Here is a 20629-nt window from a genome sequence, read left to right on the forward strand (position 1 = left end):
CTTGCTTTTATTCCCAATACTGCTGGAAAAATATTAATCTCAATTTTAGTTTTTCCCTGTGTATCATCTGAGGACCCTTGCATTCGAATCACAAACAGTGAAATCATACAATAATAACTTTAGGAGAAAGAATTTAATAACGACCATAGGAGAAAGATATAACCAAATGTTAGAAGAACATAAAGAAGGGAGAAATTACTCTTTGCCAGAAGAAGCAGAAAAGACTTAATGGAGAAAATGGCACCTGAACCAGTCCTCAAAATATAGATAGGACTTTTACCAACAAAGTTGTGAAAATATGTTAGCAAAAAGGAATGGAATAATTAATCAATACTACCTTGACTAGAGAAGGAGGACTGATGGCTGTAATACTGGCAAGGAGATTGAACTCAGATTATAAAAGGCTTTATGCAGAGTGTTAGGGGGGTTGAAATTTACTCAGCAATCACTTTGGTAGGTATCCACACCAAGTCGCATGATCAGAGTTGCACTTAAGGATAGTTTCTCTGTCTATAGGACTGAGGCTGAGATTGGAGGCAAGGGTATGTTAGAAAGGAGGCGAAATTGTCCAGGTCTGGGGAAATTAGGCTATGTAAAAGGACAGTGGCAGTGGGAATGGAAAGAAGGGTGATACATGAAACAGACACGAAAGGGGGAACAAGTTGATTGTTAGCTTGAAACTATCAACAAGCTTTATCAATTCTTGGAATGAAACAGAAGTTCTCTCTTCAAAAAACCTTGTGTGTTGCAACCACTTAGGATGTGAACAAAGACAATTCATCTCCATTTTCGAGACTCAGTAGTCAACTCAGAGATAGAGACAAGAAGACTTAAAGATGAGACAAAAACATGTCTCATTAACTCACAGTTCCAAAATGTTACAGATAGCTGTGGGGTTTTGGTTTCATTTGGTAAAAAACAAACAAACTTTCTTCCTTATTTCTTCTGAAAAAAAAAATCAGATTTACTAAATGACATGTTAAAATGTTTAATTCTATTTATTCTTTAATTTAAACAACACAAAGTTATTTCAATGAGACATCTGATTTTAATCCCAAATAATAAAAAACAAAACCTAAACATTGGCCTAACTGAAATGAAGTCTAGTTTAACTGGTTCAGGATTACATTATTTTAATATTCCATAATACTGCTAAACTATTATTCAGTGTTCACTCTGTGCTGATTAACCTGAGATCTATAGTAATATTTACATATCAAGGTTTTAAAAAAGTTTTATGACTGACCAAGTCATGACTTTTGGTTTTATACTCCTTAATTGTAAATGTTTCAACCATATGAAATGCCATCCTTTTTTACTGCAATGGAATTTTACATGCCACATTTAAGAAACAGAATTTTCTACATGAGTCTTTCTTGAACTGTAGCATTAAGTTTCCCATATGGCAACAGAAATGACATTTTATTTCTGCTATTTGAGTAATCTGCTTCCAAACAGGAAAAGTGGGGAATAGGACCAAAAAGTCTATGACACTTACCTTTGGAGCAGGACTTGAGCCAATTAAATCATTGCCATATGATGTTGTTTGGACTATAATTGCTATCATAATGAGATGCAGGAAGAACAGACGGCCTGAAGCCAAAAAACAGAAGACCTGGAGCCAAAAGGCCCGGAGCTTGGAAGAGTTCAAGTCCTATCACTTTAGCCCCGTTCTAACATATTGCATTCAGGAGACATTTGACTTGCCCCACGTAGTTAACAAATTGAACAGCCCAACTGTGTCTCATGTATGTTTTCTGCTTTCCAATCTTGACAGATGCATATGTGTTATGTTCCAATGGTTCTCTGAAAACTATTTCTTAACTACCTGCCACGGCTGGTTTTCAGTCACATGTCAGCCCTACTAGAGCTTATCAATAATTTAAAACAAAAATATGGAAAGCAGTAATGAGACCTCTGCAGTCATTGTATTGTCGGGCAGGAAAAATGAAGACATGATAATGAGGAAAACATTAGTCTGATTATTACAGGTGGGAGATGTTCTCAATCTTTTGTGGTGGTGTATCAGCCACAATTACCTCCCCAGTAGTGCTTCAGATCACAAACAGCTTGGAGATAGCTGGAATTCTTCCTAATTCGATTCTCTCTTGTTATTTCATGTTTTATCACAGTTAAAGAAATATGCACCCAAAATCTCATCAGTGCAGCCAAGATATTTCTAGAGATATTTCTCCAGGCCTTGTGATGTCTTCTCTTTAGTTTCACTATGGACTCAGTGGCTAAGAACGCTCTCCTCTCCCAGTCTCATCTCTTAGCATTCACTTGCATCCACCTAAAAGAGTCCACTGGAGTACATGGGAATCTTTACTGGTCTTTGGTTTATGTGAGTGAATTCTCCTGTTGGTTCCTCCAGGCTGGAAGGAGCGATCAAGAGAAGGGGAAAGATAAAACTGAATGGAAGTGGTTAAAGGGAAACCAATGAGAAATCCATTTGGAAATCTGACTAGATTGGTGAAGACTTTTTTATTTTAAGAGAAAATAATGTGATTCTGATGTATGGGTTGAATGAAGAATGAATGCAGTATGAGAACAGGTTGGAGACTCAGATTAATCAAAAAGATGCCTAACATATATGTTATACGTTCTCTGGGAGATGTAATGAAGGTGAATTTCAGAAGCAGTGGATATCTCAAGGTACAGGCAGCTGAGGTGATGTCTTTTTACCTCAGCACTACAAAGGTTTTAACCTTCTGGATGCTGGATGCTCTTTTCCTGGGAAAAGCACAGCTTTCAGTGAACCAGCAAATGGTTTTAAGGTGTTTGCAGAGAGAAGGAAGACTGAGTCCATAGTAACGGCTATATTATGATCAACAGTGCTATTTTGTTTCTTCTCCAAAGTTCCTGTTTATGTCTCACAGCCTTTATATTGACTTTTTAAGAACTCAGCCAGTTGGCCAGTGGCCATGGTAAAATTGCACCACCAGCAAGTATAAATACATCCCAACAGTGGATACATCTTCAGTATTCTACTTAAACTCAGTTTTCCGGTTGAAGTGTCATGTGGTTATGGGTGAATAGAGAACATTATTTAAGAAAAAATGATTTGTTCAAAATAGTGTCCAATTACTAACCTACATTGCGGAGCAACCACCAGTATCATTAAGAAATTTCATTCGCTTTTATTTTTAAAAACCTGTAGCATGCTACATCATTTACACATTAATATTTAACTCTCTGAACATTTGGCTCATGTACAGAAAATCACAGGATACTTTTTCTTTGAGAATGAGAAGGAAAGAAAGGACAGCGATTGAAGGAGAATCCAGGCGAGGGAAAACACATCCCTGCTGCTAGCCTTCCCATTTGCTCCACCTACTCTGTTCCAAACCTAGTTAACATAAGCTAACAATTATTATAATAACAAAACTGTGTTGTTTTACAGGTGACTGTGCTTAGCAATTTGTGTATTTTCGCTGAATCATTCTTTAAAACAAATGTGTGAGAAAGAGATCTCTATCTGAAAAAATAGGAAATTGAGGGGAAATGGTGTTTAAAAACTTTGCCCAAGGTCACACAGGCCATGAGTGAATGAGCCGGGATTCTTCCAGGTCCGTCTGACTTCATACCCCAAGTTCTGGCCAGAAGCTCCTCCAACGGCTGACCCACCAGGAAATAATTTTCTATTACACTTATGTAAAGAATTCTCTCATGTGCCTAAAAGGAAGAGATTTACTCTATACAGTTGGTTTAACTAGAATAACTGTGAAGATCAAGAAGCTTAGAAATGCTTTTTTCTTTCTTTTAACAAAAGAAAAACAAGATGACAGGATATAAAACAAAGAATCTATGATTTTGTTTTCAAATGCACATTTTAAATTTCATGACATAATAGCTTAAGTCTTCTTTTGGACTATTGATTTTCCTATTATTATGAAATGTGACATGTGATGCTAAATTATACATATATACATACATATATATTTGAAAATCTACTTCCTTACAGATCTTACATTTTTAAAATGTAAAACATTTCTAAAAGCACCATTTTACCATTTTTTGCATCTTCCATACATTATATTAGTATTTTGGATATATACCCACTGCCAGATTCTTATATTTTATAGTTGCAGGAAGCTAATATTCCAAGTGGAGTAATTTGGTGTTGTTACTTAACTGAAAAAGCGTGAAATATAGCAATCATTTGTGATAAATCACTGACTTTCTGCTAAGGTGACTAGGCCATTATTTTCTTATATTAGGCAAAAAACCAAATGCAGCAATCCAGAATTGTATCCCATTTAATGTTATTTGCAAGAATGATTAACCAGGATGCCAGGGGCACTTACATGAACAGCTGTTTCTTATATTTTCCAAGTAATAAAACCTCTTAGTTTGGCATCTAATGTCATCTTCCATCTTGCAGGGAAGCTATTAGATCCACCCTGGTGCCACTGGAATAATTGAGGTTCCCTAGGGAGACAACACCTACCAACAACAAGAGGCAAGGGATAGGGTAGATTGAGAATGAGACCTGGATTGGAAGTTCAGAATGAAACTACCAGCCAGTAAGAAAGTAGAGGGGCCCAGAGCCTTCAGAGGCAAAGGGAGGTGTCCAGAATTACTTATTCATTTATTTTTTGGGTTGTTTGTTTCTTTATTCATTTATTTCTTTATTTTGAAAGGTGAAAATCTTTCAAATACTTCTCCCAAAGTATTACTAATAATTCATGTATTTCTTTATTTTGAAGAGTGAACATGTTTCAAATACCTTACCAAAATAATAATGATGGAGTAACAGTCTTGAGTTTTCAGAAGTATATGATGTACTAATAAATACCATCTAAGCAATCACAAATGCATGCTTTCTTACCAGGCATACAAGAGCTAGAGTCCTTCACACTAAAGGCTTTTATAAAATGCAAAAGCAGCAATAAACATAATTGATATTTACATTAACATTGTACATAAAATCCAAAAGTCAACATCCTATATTTTTAATATCAATGTACATATCACACTTTATTTTTAATGTTAATTTTCCATCTCTCCCCAAAAATGTAAGATCTGTAAGGAAGTAGATTTTCAAATATATATGTATGTATATGTATATAATTTAGCATCACATGTCATGCTGAATACCCAGGAGTTTACTGACAACACTGAGAGTTTCTTGAAGAATTTATTGATGGTTTCTTTTTACCGCCAAAATGTCTCTAAGCCAAATTTTCTTTTCTCCAATTTTTCTTTAATTTTTACCTCTTCCTACTCAATTTCAAATTTATTATCATAAAGAGAGATGTTGAAGGGATCTGCTTATTTATCTACTGTAGTGTGAGGGCGCTTGTGTGGCAACATTTTACTGTTGTTCTTCGCTGCTCTCATCAATGCATTAAAAGGAAGGGAATTCTACACAGAAATACTTAAACAATCAATAAAACGCATTCCTAAGCAATAATGATGTGATGGAGTCACTGCAATTTGATTAGTGGCCTTTTCATTCTTCGTAGAGACAACCTTTACTGATATCATTAACCAGACGAAACACAGGTTTGATGCAGCTCTTTTAACCACTGAGCTTGGTATTGATTGAGAAGCAAGATCTGAGATTTTGTTAGTGTTGAGCTGTTTACAGAAACTGGAGGTCCATTCCTCCCCTTTTCTTCAGCCCCCAGAGTAATTGTTTTTTTTTACCAGCAGTGAATACAGAGGAGAAACCAAGGACATTTTCTGACTTTTGTTTCTATGAACAAAAGCTATTTGGGTGAGGGATCACTTTCTGAATGCTCACAAGGAGAGAGGCATTCTATATTAATATTTTTGGTATGGCATAAGTAGATCTCCTCTTCTGTTATTGTAATTCTCAAAGATCTCTCATTATACAACTACTTATTAGCATTTGCACTTCAGAAAGTTTGTACTAATTCTGCCTGTGTTTATGTTTAAACAAACCAGTAATGCTTGTTCCTTGCCCCTTGAAAGGCGTATGTTATCATAGAGAAGATCTAAAGATTTTTACCTTATCTAGACATTTTGGCCCAAATGGCTGATTAAGTTTGAGGTTTGTCTATATCTGCTTCCACGCAATAGAAGAGGAACATTTGTTAGGCCTTTTAAGTGAATGATTTAGCATAAGAATCACACTTTACATTTTAATTCCTGAAACTAATGTTTAAATGAAAGTAAACTCTTCAACTGAATACACTATACATGCTAGAAAAAAAGCTGTGTTTGGCGAAAGGTAGCTATTGCATAAAACTGCATGTTTTAACTTAGTATGGTGAGCCTGACTTGAAAATAATTTTATGGTGTGGGAATTGGATTGTGTAATGAGTAGAATATTAGAGCACACCTGCGAGTGGCATTAAAATGTTTTTGTTTTAACTGATTCATAGACTAAGCTTAGAGCATGTAGGTGTGATCTATGGATTCAAGATAAATAATTAATGTTTACCCAATAAGCACTAAGAAAAATGAGTTGAAAGATTCACTAAGATCCATGTAATAAAAAGATTTTGGGGATAATATGGAAAAATAATTAGGCATGAAAAGGGTTTATATATTTTCTTACATCTCTAAGCATCATAGTAGTTTAAATAGAGAGTTGTCGGCATATACTACTCTTTACAAGCTTCTGGTATATTAAGAAATAATATAATTAGATAAAAAATTACTACTTACTTGAAGTTTCAGAGGGATAAAAGTAACAAAATAAGCATGGAAAGTAATGGCAATAGTAAGAATGGATATAAGTGTTTATCATGAAAATTGAAAATATACTCTCTAATTCTAGGTTTAAAAAACAGAGACCAGCTTTTCATACGAAAAGTACATTGATAAAAATCAGTGATAACCACTCTCTTTTAAAACACAAGACCTCACATACAGCACAGTTCTTTGGTTATAAAAGCTGACAGCAGAGCAAAAATAAATTTACACTCAAATGCATAGTTGTTTTTTGCTTTGGGGTCTTGTTAGATTTTTTTGTAAATTTTTTTTGTCAGCAGGAATTTATTTTATTTTCACCCTTATGAATTATGGGGTACAAATTTTGAAACTGTTTATCCATTGCACTTAATCATTAGTCAGATTTCTTGTACTTCACAATCTCTTTTCAGCCTAAAGTAACATCAACAAGGTGATACAAAATCAAAATATTTAGAGCCCAGGGAGGAAAAGTTATCAAAATCTTGTCCCTATTTCCTAATCCTGAATATTGTGATTGAACCACTCTTCTATATATAAATAAAGGAAGTACAGATGGGGTACAGGGACTGGCAATCAATAAACTGACACACAGAAAAAGAAAACATAGAGAAGGAGACAATCATAACAATATTAAAAGAAGAGTCAAGAATTTTCTGCACTTATATAGAGGTCTTGCAACTTAACACATGAAAATAATTCCTTGCTCTTCAGCTGCCATAGCACTTCTAGGTTTTTAAAATTGAACTATTCTTTTTAGGTTATTAGTGTCCAGATCTTTGCCATTCACTAGCAGCAACACTTGGGAACTTATTAAAAATTCAAATTCTTGGATCTCTACCCTGGAGCCAGAATCAGAATCTGCATGTTTAAGCAGATTCCCAGGTGATTCCTATGCATGTTAAAGACTAATATGACCCCGCATCTATTGGCAGAATATGCACTTGTTCCTTGGAGACTAAAGACAGTGAACAATGAAACAGCATGTAAAAAAACAGATGAAAAATCTTCTGAGGTGAAAGCATAAATAGGAGGAAATACAAAATTCCCCTTTTATGCCAAGTGCTTCCCACTTGAGAATAAATCACTAAGGTCATTTAACCACAAACTACACTGGGTTTACCTGCCTTTCACGGCTTCTCAAAGTCAAACAAACACTCTCACAATTTTAATGTTTAACAAATACAGTCATGCACTGCATAACAATGTTTTGGTTAACAACAAACTGCATATATGATACTCTTCCTATAAGATTATAATATCATATTTTAGTATGTCTTTTCAATGTTTAGATATGTTTGGATACACAGTATTTACCATTGTGTTACAACTGCCTACAGTATTCAGCACAGTGCTATACAGGTTTGTAGCCTGGAAGTAATAGATTATACCACATAGCCCAGGTGTGTAGTAGGCAACACTATCTAAGTTTGTGTAAGTATACTCCGCAACATTGACACAACGTAAAGTTGCCTAATTGCATTTATCATAATGCATCCCCATTGTTAAGCAGTGTATGACCATAGTTGTAAATGATGTGTGTTTATTCTTCCTAGCTGAAGTCTTCTGGTAATAATATTTTAATGTTTTGATTATGAGTAAACTTAAATGTCTCTCCAGATTGCACTGCTGCCAACTGACCATTTTTATATAGATATGTCCTTTTTAGGTGTAGTTTGTTATGAATGTATTATGTCACCATCATACACATATATACACACAAGAGAGACATACATACACCTCACACATTCACATGTGAATGCTTCATCGCCTTTATTACATACCCTAAAATTACAGCATGCTTTATGGAATTGCTGCGGAAGAGGAAGAGGGGTTGTCTGTATGAGTCATAAACACTGGAAACTTGAACAGAGCATCCCAACAACAACAACAAAAGCAAACTGAGTACCTGGGAGGGATGAAAAATAAAAATGATACCTGTTCTCTGGCATATAGATTACCCCAAAGGGGAAAATGATTAAAGAAAAAAGAAACAATGTTTTAAATTTTCAGTGGCATATTTTAGTCATGGTAGAACAAAATATTTTCTAGCTGATGTTAACAGGTGTCATGTATTATTGCAGCGAGAAAGGCTCTTAGCAAACTATGACATTCTTGGTCAGAGTTAAACTCTGTTACCCTTGTTTTTATCTGCCAAATGATCCTGATGTGTGAACTGGGGAATAGAGTGCATGTTTGTATATATAATGCTACAATGCTTACACTATTAAATTCTGTTTATAGCTTGGCCTTTGGAAATGGCTGTTGGGGAAAAGAATTGCTCTAAACTTGAAAATCCTGAGGCATTCTGAAAGATAAACAGTGTTTTACCAAGGTGGGAAAGGTGTCAAAGAGACTTGCCCTTACAGTCTCAAAAAAATAGACTGTTTAGATGCGGCTGCTGTGTTAACCATGAGAAAAGAGAAATAAATTGGCATGACAATTTGCAAACATGTTATAGCAAAATGTTAGCAATAAAAATAAAATAATTAAAAAGAAAGATGAGAGCAAATGAAAACAGGATGGCAAATATAGTTTGATTTTTTTTATCCAAAATCTGAAGATTGGATTTAAAAAATGAAAATCTAAAGTCATCCACAAGTACCCAATTGTATAAGGACTTAAGGAAACCATAAAATCAGTGTTTATGAGCTCAAAGAGAGAGTGATAATACAGCAGGAAAAGAATGCTTCTTCTGAGTTGAGCAGGCAAAGTAAAATCCGAAAAAAAGCCTTGTCAAATCTAAAATAATCAAGTATGATAGCCGGGTGCGGTGGCTCACGCCTGTAATTCCAGCACTTTGAAAGGCTGAGGCAGGCGGATTACGAGGTCAGGAGTTTGAGGCCAGCCTGACCAACACGATGAAACCTGTCTCTACTAAAAATACAAAAATTAGCCGGGCGTGGTGGCGCACCCCTGTAATCCCAGCTACTCAGGATGTTGAGGCAGGAGAATTGCTTGAACCCAGGAGGCAGAGATTGCAGTGAGCCGAGATTGTGCCACTGCACTCCAGCGTGGGTGACAGAGTGAGACTCTATCTGGAAAAAAAAAAAAAAAAAGTGATAGAAACAACTAAAGATTAGATCACCTGTGTAGGGGAGGAAAAACTTCCTCCTCTATCCTTTTAGGGTCTCCTGCTGGACCTAAAAATTAAACTGACATCAAACATATTAACATCTCTTAGTCTCAGATAAGGTAAATTCAACAAAGATACTGGGATTAATAGACCCTACAAATGTTGATTGGAATGATGACAGAGACACTATAGAGTCTAATTTATGATGAAGGATGAGGATCTTTTTATTGCCAAATGGTCAAATAGTGATGATGAAAAATATAATATTCATATTAGAAATATTCATATTAGAAATAGTCATATCCTGATGAAAAAACAGTGATTAAAAGACATTCAAAAAAGCGATGATTGAATACTTGATAAAAGGAGGAATGGATATGAGGGAAGTCAATTCACATGTGGTTATTTCCTAGCAGTTTCTCCCAGATTAATGAGATTAGGGTCATTGGTGTGATTCATCCATTCATTCAAATCAGTAAACATATATTAGGTACTCATTTTGTTGAGCATCTTGACTCTTAGTAATGTATCATTGCACTTGTTTTTCTTAACCTCCTGATAAGCTTTACAGTTAAATCTGAGGGTTTAAGGATGGAGATTTTTTTGATGGGAAGAGAAGACACATTTATTGTTTTGCTTGTTTCTTTGTTTTTAAATGTCAACAGGCCGGGTGTGGTGGCTCACGCCTGTAATCCCAGCACTTTAGGAGGCCAAGGCGGGTGGATCACCTGAAGTTGGGAGTTAGAGACCAGCGTGACCAACATGGAGAAACCTCATCTCTGCTAAAAATACAAAATTAGCTGGGTGTGGTGGTACACGCCTGTAATCCCAGCTACTTAGAAGGTTGAGGCAGGAGAATTGCTTGAACCCAGGAAGTGGAGGTTATGTTAAGCGGAGATCACACCATTGCACTCCAGCCTGGGCAACAAGAGCAACATTCCATCTCAAATAAATAAATAAATAAATAAATAAATAAATAATGTCAACAAATTTAATAAATTTGGCAAGAATTGGAATAAAGATAATATTTTCTTTCCAAAAGCCCATTTGTGGATATACATATGTGTGTATAAGTGTGTATATATATATATGGATAGATATTGATAGCTTGATATCTCAATGGATACACAGTAAATTGTTAGTAGTGGTTAATCCTTTTTTTTCTTTCTTTCCTTTTTTCTTGTTTTTTAGACAGAGTCTCACTCTGTCACTGGGCTGGAGTGCAGTGGCGCTGATCTCAGCTCACTGCAACCTCTGCCTCCCAGGTTCAAGCGATTCTCCTGCCTCAGCCTCCTGAGTAGCTGGGATCACAGGCACCCACCACTATGCCCAGCTAATTTTTTGTATTTTTAGTAGAGACGGGGTTTCATCATGTTTGCAAAGCTGGTCTTGAACTCCTGACCTCATGATTTGCCCACCTTGGCCCCCCAAAGTGGTGGGATTACAGGCATGAGCTACTGCGCCTGGCCAGTAGTGGTTAATCCTTAAGAATAGTATTGGTGAGGGTAGAGAAGGTAGGAACTTTAAATTTTACATATACTTATAACTTTAAATATACATATACTTATATATTGGGGTTGGCCAATACCCCAGCACTGATGGGCAATTTATTTTCCGAACCACATTTGTTTGTCTAGGAACTTGTCAAAGAATACAGACCAATGAGGGGCCTCCTCTATTCATTTCCAGCATTCTACCTTATAAATGTGGATTCGCTCTTATTGTAAAAATGACAGTGTAGAGGAGCATCTTTACACTTCCAGGAGAAATCTTCTTTGTATAAACTCAAGAATCTTAATCTTCAGTGTGTTTGGGAGCCCGGGTAAGCTTAATATTTAAAAATTATTCAGCACAGTGTGGTATCACATTTTATATCTAATGCTTTCTCCCCTAAGAAAATTCTAATAGTCCTCCTATTATTCACAAAATAAATGTCTCCCTACTTCCTAGGTTTGTTTTCTTGGGAGTCTTGGAAATCATTATTGTTGTTACCATTACAGTTGTTTTCTCAATAACTGCCTGTTTTAATTTCTTTAGAATACAACAGATATCCTCTCAATCCTCCAAGATAAATAAACCTTAAGCAAATTTAAAACATATGGGAGATAATTATCTCAGACAATAGTCGAATTTTGCATCTGAAAGAACCTTAAGAATAATCTTACTAAATCCCCTTATTTTATATAGGAGAAAACAAAGTCTCCGTAAAGTGAAATGTTTTGGCCAAGGTCAAACAGCTACTTGCTGACAGAACCAAGTTTGGAAACCTAATTAATTTTTACTGATCTCTCCTGTCTGTACCTGGGAATGTTTGCTTTACACACTGTGCCCGTCCTCCCATTGGCCTAACCCAGTAAGGAAACTTGCCATTTAAGAACGTGCTCACCTCAGAGGAATGTTGCAGGGGTGGGACAGGAGAGTAAACTGAGATTTGATTTAGTTGGATGCTCATTAATATTGACTTACTAATGGTTACATTGAACACAATGAAGAAATAAAGCCTGTGCTTATTTTTTAAATAATCAAAATAGCTTGGGGGCCCCCTATTTCATAGCCACGGTGTTTGCAAATATGTTCTTTTATATGGGAGAGTACACACTGTATATCTGTGTATTAGACTTCTTTAGAGAAACAAAACCAAAAGGAGACATATACATATATAGAAGAAGATTTCCTATGAGGGATTGGCTCACACTATTATGGTGGCTAAGACCTTCGATGAACTTCTGTAGGCTAAAAGCCCAAGAAACCTAGTGGTGTAGTTCCAGTCCAAGCCTAAAGGCCTGAGAACCAGAGGACCCAATGGTGTAAATTCCAGTCTGAGTCTGAGGGCCTGAGAACCAGTTGTACCAATGTCTGAGAGAAGGAGAAAATAAATAAATTCTTCCTCTGCCTGTTGTTCGTGTCCTCAGCAGACTGCATTATGCCCACTCAAACAGGTGAGGGCCATCTTCTTTACTCAGTCTCCTAAGTCGAAGGCTAATGACTTCTGGAAACACAGTCACAGACACAATCAGAAATAATGTTTTACCAGCTATCTGAGCATCACTAAACCCAGTCAAGTTTACACATAAAATTAACCATCACAGCCCGTTATCTGTGAATGTCTTCTAAAAGAGAAGCCTCATCATTTTGCATTGTTCTATACCCTTTTTTTTTTTTTTTTTTTTTTTTTGAGATGGAGTCTCACTCTGTTGCCCGGGCTTGAGTACAGTGGCACAATCTCAACTCACTGCAACCTCTGCCTCCCGGGTTAAAGCGATTCTCCTGCCTCAGCCTCCCGAGTAGATGGGACTACGGGTGAGCAGCTAATTTTATATTTTTAGTAGAGACAGGGTTCCACTATGTTGACCAGGCTCGTCTTGAACTCCTGACCTCAAGTGATCCACCCACCTCAGCCTCCCAAAATGCTGGGATTAGAGATGTGAGCCACTGTGCCTGGTTTTTCTATGCCATTTTTAAATAAAAATAAACTGTGGCACTAAAATAATAAAATATTACAAATAGTTTATTAATCTGGCCTTTATTATTGACTATTGAGCAATGTGTCCAAATTGTGTAAGAATCTCCTGACTCAGGAGCTAGTTGCTCTAAGACCTATGACTTCATTCTTGATACTATCATCATCTTTAGGTCAGTATTAATTCCAACTTCATAGGTAGGGTGACATGTGTCCAGGTTTGCCTGTAAGAGTCTTGAATTTTATCTGCAATCTCATTGTCGTTAACAGCAGTGCCTCCTCTTACTCTTAGAGAGTTAAGGTTTAGACAGTAAGGTATAGGGTCATCCATAGGTGGTATAAAATATGTTAGAGAAGGAATTTTCCTATTCCAACTTTAAAACAAATCTCAGCATTTTCTCTTGTTTGAGCTGTATCTGCCCCTTTCTGTATTCAATGTCTTAGTTTTACTTCCTGCCTTCCTAGATTCATTGAAACTCCATATTTGATTTGATGGAACTAGGGTATCTGCCAAATTGACTTTCATTCTGGTTTCCACTGGCTGTCCTAGTATAGTGTGTGAATAAGTCTTCCAGGTGTAAAGACAATTAGATTATCAAGAGGAAGTTGATGAAGGATTTGTACTTTGCAAAGTAGCTAAATATGTAGTTCCATAGAAACCATGCAAATACAATTGTTTATGTATAGAATCTCATATTTGGACATGCTGATGCCTAGGAAACCTAATTTTCTGCCCATGAAATTTCCTAAGATATTGCCAAATTATACTCCAAACAATGTCTTTGAGTCTAGTCACCCAATGTCCAAGTTTTAAAAATGTCCAAAATGTATGCTGCCCTTACAGAGACAGGCAGTTTAGTGTAAAGTATACACGCCTCATAGACAGATGAATGTGATTTTAAATTGTGCAATCACTCTTTTCAGTTATACACCTCAGTTTCCTCATCTGCAAATAGAGAGAATGTATGAAAAATGTCTTTTACATAATCAATTCTTATAAAATACTTGTTTCATCCAGTTCTAACATTAATATATTTTTCTGTAATTATTTTATGGAGATATTGGGAGTAAGTTTGCCTTCTAACATCTTTCTACCTGTAGTAATTTTAAAATAAACTTTAGGGCCATCTCTCTCTCTGTCCTTCCTGCCTAATTTCAGACTTCCACAGTGTATTACTTAGACATAGAAATGTCATAGTCCTTTAGACAACCTGTCCCTGAATTTTCTCTTCACTTAGCGTTCTAAAACCACAATATCCCTTATTTAAAATCCTTCAATAGATACCCATTTCCTTGAGGATAAAAACCAAACTCCTAGGCCGGGCGTGATGGCTCACGCCTGTAATCCCAACACTTGGGAGGCCGAGGCCAGTGGACCACCTGAGGTCAGGAGTTTGGGACCAGCCTGGCCAACATAGTGAAACCCCGTCTCTATGAAAAGTACAAAAATTAGCTGTGCGCAGTGGCAGGCACCTGTAATCCTAGCTACTCAGGAGGCTACGGCAGGAGAATCGCTTGAAACCAGCAAGCAGAGGTTGCAGTGAGCCAGGATCGCACCAGCCTGGACAACAAGTGAGACTCTGTCTCAAGAAAAAAAAAAAAAGACAAACCCCTGAGCCTGACTTTTGCCTGTCTTCCTTTCTGCATACTTTATCTATCAGTCTTGGTTTTTCATTCCACATGCCAACTCTATAGAACTACTTGAAGTGACCCAAGTGTACCCTATCTCCTACCTGGAATGTTGATCCTCTCTTTCTTCATTCAAATTGTATTTTGGTTTTATCTCCTCAGGGCAGCCTTCCTTGGTTACTTCCTGTCTTAATTCCCTGCTGCTTCCAGGCTCCCCTGTGAAGCCGTGCTTACCTCCACAATAGTCTAAATGTCTCCCACCTCCAAAAACAAAGGTTTCTGAGGCAGGAGTTAGTTTCCTTTGTACCAAGCATTTGGTACATTATATGGTCTCAACAAATATAGGCATCTCAATAAATTCAAGGAAGAAGAAAGGAATTTTTACTTTATTTTCCTGGGGAAATTTGTATTCTGAATAAGAAATGTTATCATCAATGAGATAACAAGAAATTATTACAAAAACTTCATAAGCTAGCACAAGGCCTTGTCCACAGAGGCAATTAATAAATATTTTAGCTTTGATCCATTGATGAAATAAATGCCATTTATATACATAGATTAATGTATAGTCAATACAATAGAAAAATATAGCACTTTTTGTTTTAATGACTTTAAATGAAATTATTTGCCTCTGAGTGACACCAGTGCTCAGGCAAGAAATTCCCTCTCCCTGGTTGTCCCAGGAGGAGGGCTATCATGGCACTTAGGGAAAACTATTCTCTTCCTAACAAAGAATCACCCTCTCCTGCTCTTGCCATCACATGACCACCTCTCTGATGTGGCCGTACTTGAAGTGTGGTGAGTCAGTCACATTATCCCACAACGTGTCTGAGCCCCAGGACCCAGAGAGGCTGACTCACTAGAATAGGTAATTAGGAAACAGTAGGACATGAGACAGGAGAGGAAATCTAATTTACAGTTCACTGGAGGACTCTGAAAGAGTGTGCAGCAGAGCTTAGATAGGAGATTAAATTATCTGTGAGCTCACCTCTCCAAAATTATTTGGTCTCCCTCCTTTTCATTTAGAAAACATATGTTGCAAGTGCAAAGATTTAGCCTTTGCTCCTGAAGAGTTGGCAGGTGAGGGCATCTTCTTAAAACCACCTGGAAAGGATAGAATTAGCTCTAGGCTATCTACTGTTTCAATAAGAGAAATTACCACAGAATTCAGGAAATGAAAGAGATTTCTGGAAGCTCTTAGGACCTCTAGTAAATGTAATCACATATCTAGTTAGGTACATATATCCACAGATGATATTCTGGCAAGTCAAGATATTAGCTGGCGTTTGTGTTAATACAATTCGAAAGGTTACAGGTATCTTATGTAGATACAACTATTTAGGACCCAGCTGGGGCTCTTTCCTCATTTCCTGTCATTCCTAGCTGCTGGAGCCAAGGGGAGATTTGCAGTGTTAAGTCAATTACAGAAGTCGATTAGATTTTGCCTTCATGTTTATGGACTTACGTTAAATGTTTGCTGACAGAAGAATAGTAGCTCATGCAGAAAGTATAATTAATTCATTAAAGAAATGGTTATCAAATGCCTGTTTTATTCTAGATACTGTTCTGAACATTAAGAGTAATGTGGTTCAAAAACCTAAATCTTAGGTTTCTAATCCTATTTATATATCATGATATCTTTCTGATCTGATAAAACTTACTCTAGAGGAGACATAGTAAACATAGTTCAACTGACTACTAAAATGGATAGTAAGTAAGGAAGAACAAAAGATCATTTCAGATATAGAAAGTGCTATGAAAGAAAATTAAAATGGGGAAATGGGATGGAGGGTATATGTGGTTGGGAGGATGCTTAACCAGAATGGTCAGGAAATCTTTTTTTCTGAGGAGGTGGCATTTGGTAGCATCATCCTGAATGATGAAAAGGAGATCATTCTGCGAAAATATAAGGGAGGAGCATCCCACACAGATGTGATAGCAGGTTCGGAAATTCAGTAGATGTATTAATCCATTTTTATGCTGCTGATAAAGACTTACCCAAGACTGGGTAAACTTATAAAGAAAAAGAGGTTTAACATGCTCACAGTTCCATTGGCTGAGGAGGCCTCACAACCATGAGGGAAGGTTAACGTCGCATCTTACATGGCAGCAGGCAAGATAGAATGAGAACCAAGTGAAAGGGGTTTCCCCATATAAAACCATCAGATCTCGTGAGACTTGTTCACTACCATGAGAACAGTATGGGGGAAACTGTCCCCATGATTCAATTATCTCCCACCGGGCCCCTCCCACAACACCTAGGAATTATGGGAGCTACAATTCAAGATGAGATTTGGTTGGGGACACAGCCAAACCATATCAGCAGGAAAGATTAACTGAAGCTAAATCATGTAGTACATAGGATGCCATGGTTAGGCATTTGTATTTATACTGAGGGCAATGGGAGATTGTGATAGGGCTGAACCAGGGGAATTATGGGAAATCACTGGACAATGAAAAGCAAGAGAACAATGGAAAACCAATGGAAGGAATGAAGGAGAATAATCATGGGAAATTGTTCAACAGCGAAGCAGGGGAATGATGGGAAAGATGAGAAATCATGGGTACAAGGAGGGGAATGATGATTCTGATTCTCTGAGGAGAATGAACTGTGAGAGGTGTACACATGTGCTGGAATTGGTTTAAGAGAGTTGATGCTTGAGATTTTTATGTGTGTCAGTTTCTGTTAAGAACTTCCATGCATGAAATCTGCCCCCAAGCATAGAATATTAGAATCTAGTAGCTGTTCATGTAGTCACTACTCTTCACTGCATCACCAAAGAACTCTCTGGGATTTCTTAGTAAAAGCCTTCTTCTAGTGTTACTATAAACCCAAAAACTGAGAGGAGGAGATCAAGAGTTAGAGAATTCCGACTGCCTTCCCTATGTTAATATAGCCTGCCCTGGAGTTCACCTCTGCTGGAAGTATTTCTCCCATCAGTGAAATTCAACACCACAGGGCAAACCTTCAAAATACAGTGACTATTCCTCACTAAACTACACTAGTATTCTGAAATTCAGAGCATTCCCAGAGTAGGGCAACCTGCAGTGCGTCCAAGGACCCTAAATAGAGCAGAACACCAGTTTTAAAAATGGTTGCAAAAATGTTGTGCCATTGTAGATTGTATTGGATCACATATTCCCTTCCAATGGGTAGAGATGAGCCATGCCGTGAATTTCGAAGTAGCTTTGAAGGCCAATTTCCTATTGCTCTCACTGGTCACCAAAATTGCTAGTTCCTTCTTTGTTTAGCCTATTTTAGGAGACTTTGGTTCTTGAATTCAATACCCATAATCTATTGTCTATGGCTCAGCCCACTCCTGTTCTAAACAATCTGTTTGTCCGTGACTTCTCTTCACTCTTTCCTTCCTTCCTGCAGCCACTTAACCCTCTGAATCACCTTGACTCATTCCATGTAAAACTCTATGTCTCCTCAAGGCCTACTACCTTTCAAGGTCTTACACATATTTCCTTCCTGCTCTTTCTAACGGACTAAAGGTAAAACCGTCAACATCAAAAGTAAAGCTTAAGAAGTAAGAGGAAAATATGGAATATTTTTAGCAAATGCAAGTAATATGTATCAATGTGTCCAACTCTTGTCACATTTGACATATTAATGTTGCTTAACCTTTGCATAGGGCCGAAATAGACATAATCAAAAGAGACTAAAAGGAAAATAAGATGCTGTCATTGTGTCAAAAACCATGAAGTATGGTTTTCCAAAATTTCTTTCTCAACATTTATGTTTTGAATCTCAGTTGCTTATTTGTCAGCATTAGAAAAGTGCTATCATACCCATTATTTTCTCAACATTTTGGAAAATGTGTTCCAGAAAATCTAATTGTCATTTTAAATATTAATTACACTTTTATAATTATTTGGTCACAAGCATACTGCTTTCTGCCAAAGAACAGGGCAAGAGTAGATGCCTTAAAAGTAGATGAGAAATATTAAAACCAAACAGTGTATTTCTGAGTTAAAGAATGGGTGGCAATTTGAAAATAGGCCTTGAATGATCTGAGCATTTCTCATTGTGTCTTAGAATTACAAAGTATAAAGTAGATTTTGCTTTAAAATTTAAGGAGCCAGATCAAATGGAAAGATTAATAGTGGCCAGAGTGATTTCAATGTGGCCCACCTCATATTTTGGTTTACTTGACCTAGGCAGGATGTTTTAAGGTTAGAGCAACCCAATCGATAGGATATAAATAAATTGAGGACACGTGTTTGAAGTGTGAGAATGAATAAAGAAATCGTTAGAGAGAATTGACCTTACTTCCCATGCAAACCCTTTGATTTTATTTGAAAATTCCATACTTTTCTAAGGAAGTTATTGCTTGTCTGTTACACTATTTCACGTGGGAGGGATGAGATAGATCTTACAAATGTTCAATAAATATTTGTTAAATAAGTGAATGAATGAATACATTTCAAAAAGGTAATTTTAAAAATTATTATAATAAGCACATCACTCTTTCAGTTAAAGAAAAATAATTTATTCACCAATAAATAGGAAATACATGAAAGACATCAAAGAAAATCATTATTTCTCTGTTTTATTTAGCAAAGTATACAATCAATAATAATCAAAACCAAATGTGTGTATTCAAAAAATCTTGACAGATTGAAAGTGGGGATTTGTGATAAAAGTAAATGTGTGTCTAGTTTAAGAGCCATAGAGTAGTATCGCTGACACTAGGTAGAACACTTACTCTGCCACCTGTCACAGCACTATGCCTTACTAAAGCAGTACTCTGTAAGGACTAATAGATGTTAGCATCCCCTGAAACATGGGAACTCCTGAATTGCAAACATATTCTGGACAATCAGCAAAGGAAAAGATTATTTCCCAATATAAAAAGAAATTGGAGGTTATAGGGAAAGTGTCAATATTAAGGACTTTAAATCCAAAGGAAATGTTTTCTCTGAAATAGTTCTCACATCCTAATTGTGTTACTGCTCCCTGTCAATTCCTTTGCTTATTATACAAGGATATAGAGAAAAAGGTAAACCATTTCCCCTCAAGTATGTTAGTGTAGTGGAAAGAGCATTGAAGCAGGAGTTGTGAAACCTGGTTATCTGTTAACTGTGGCACTAACTAGGCATGTGAGTGACCTTATACAAATCATATTTTTCTCTAGGTTTCACTTCCCTTATCTACAAAATGAGGGCACTGGGCTAAATTATATTTAAGGCCCTGATGAGCTTTCTATGATTCCTGTTTCTTGTTTTGTTTTGTTTTGTTTCTAAATGCTCAAATACTACATTATTTAAGGTATATTTCCTTGTAGGTTTTTTTTTCCCCTCTCTGTCTCTTTCTTCAATATATGGGATGGGAGGATACTGACTAAGTCTGAGAAGGAGGAGAAAGAAAATTAGCTACAGGAAGAGTTTATATCCCCCTCTACAAGAAAACTTAAATATAGCTACCACTGCTTTGAAAGGAATGGTTTGTGTCCAAACAGCGTTTTCCAGACAAGCTCTGTACTTTTTTGCCAAAAGAATTAACTTTAAACTGAAGGCAGTGGACAGTTAAACAAGAGTCGGCACTGGGAACAGCTGTGCGTAGATCAGACCAGTGACTTATAAGGTACTGTTTTTACTCATTTAAATCTTCAGGGTTCATTTGTTTTGGGGACAAGTATTCTGCGGTCATTTGACCTTTTTTTCCTCCCTCTTCACCTCTATTTTGAGAGAAAATATACTCTTGAAAATATTTTAGCTTTTTAAGTGTATTATTTTGTGACTGTTGATATTTGAAACTACTCGGATTTTGCTTTGTTTTGTTAGTGTTTTCAGGA

At 36.7% G+C, this 20629-nt stretch overlaps 1 protein-coding gene across 6 annotated transcripts in view; it reads left to right on the forward strand.

Moving 5' to 3' along the window:
• ARHGAP24 (Rho GTPase activating protein 24) overlaps nt 1–20629 on the forward strand; it is a 527106-nt gene that overhangs the window by 277853 nt on the left and 228624 nt on the right. The window contains exon 1 of one of the 6 annotated variants that reach the window (XM_003898911.5): nt 19325–20418. The exons of the other annotated variants lie outside the window; for them this stretch is intronic. The gene's annotated coding sequence lies outside the window, so the exon portion shown is untranslated. Of the gene's footprint in view, nt 1–19324; nt 20419–20629 lie in introns of those variants that run through there. 6 annotated transcript variants of the gene reach the window in all.

The sequence above is a fragment of the Papio anubis genome, chromosome 3 (genome assembly GCF_008728515.1).
Source record: "Papio anubis isolate 15944 chromosome 3, Panubis1.0, whole genome shotgun sequence".
NCBI classification, from domain to species: Eukaryota; Metazoa; Chordata; class Mammalia; order Primates; family Cercopithecidae; genus Papio; species Papio anubis.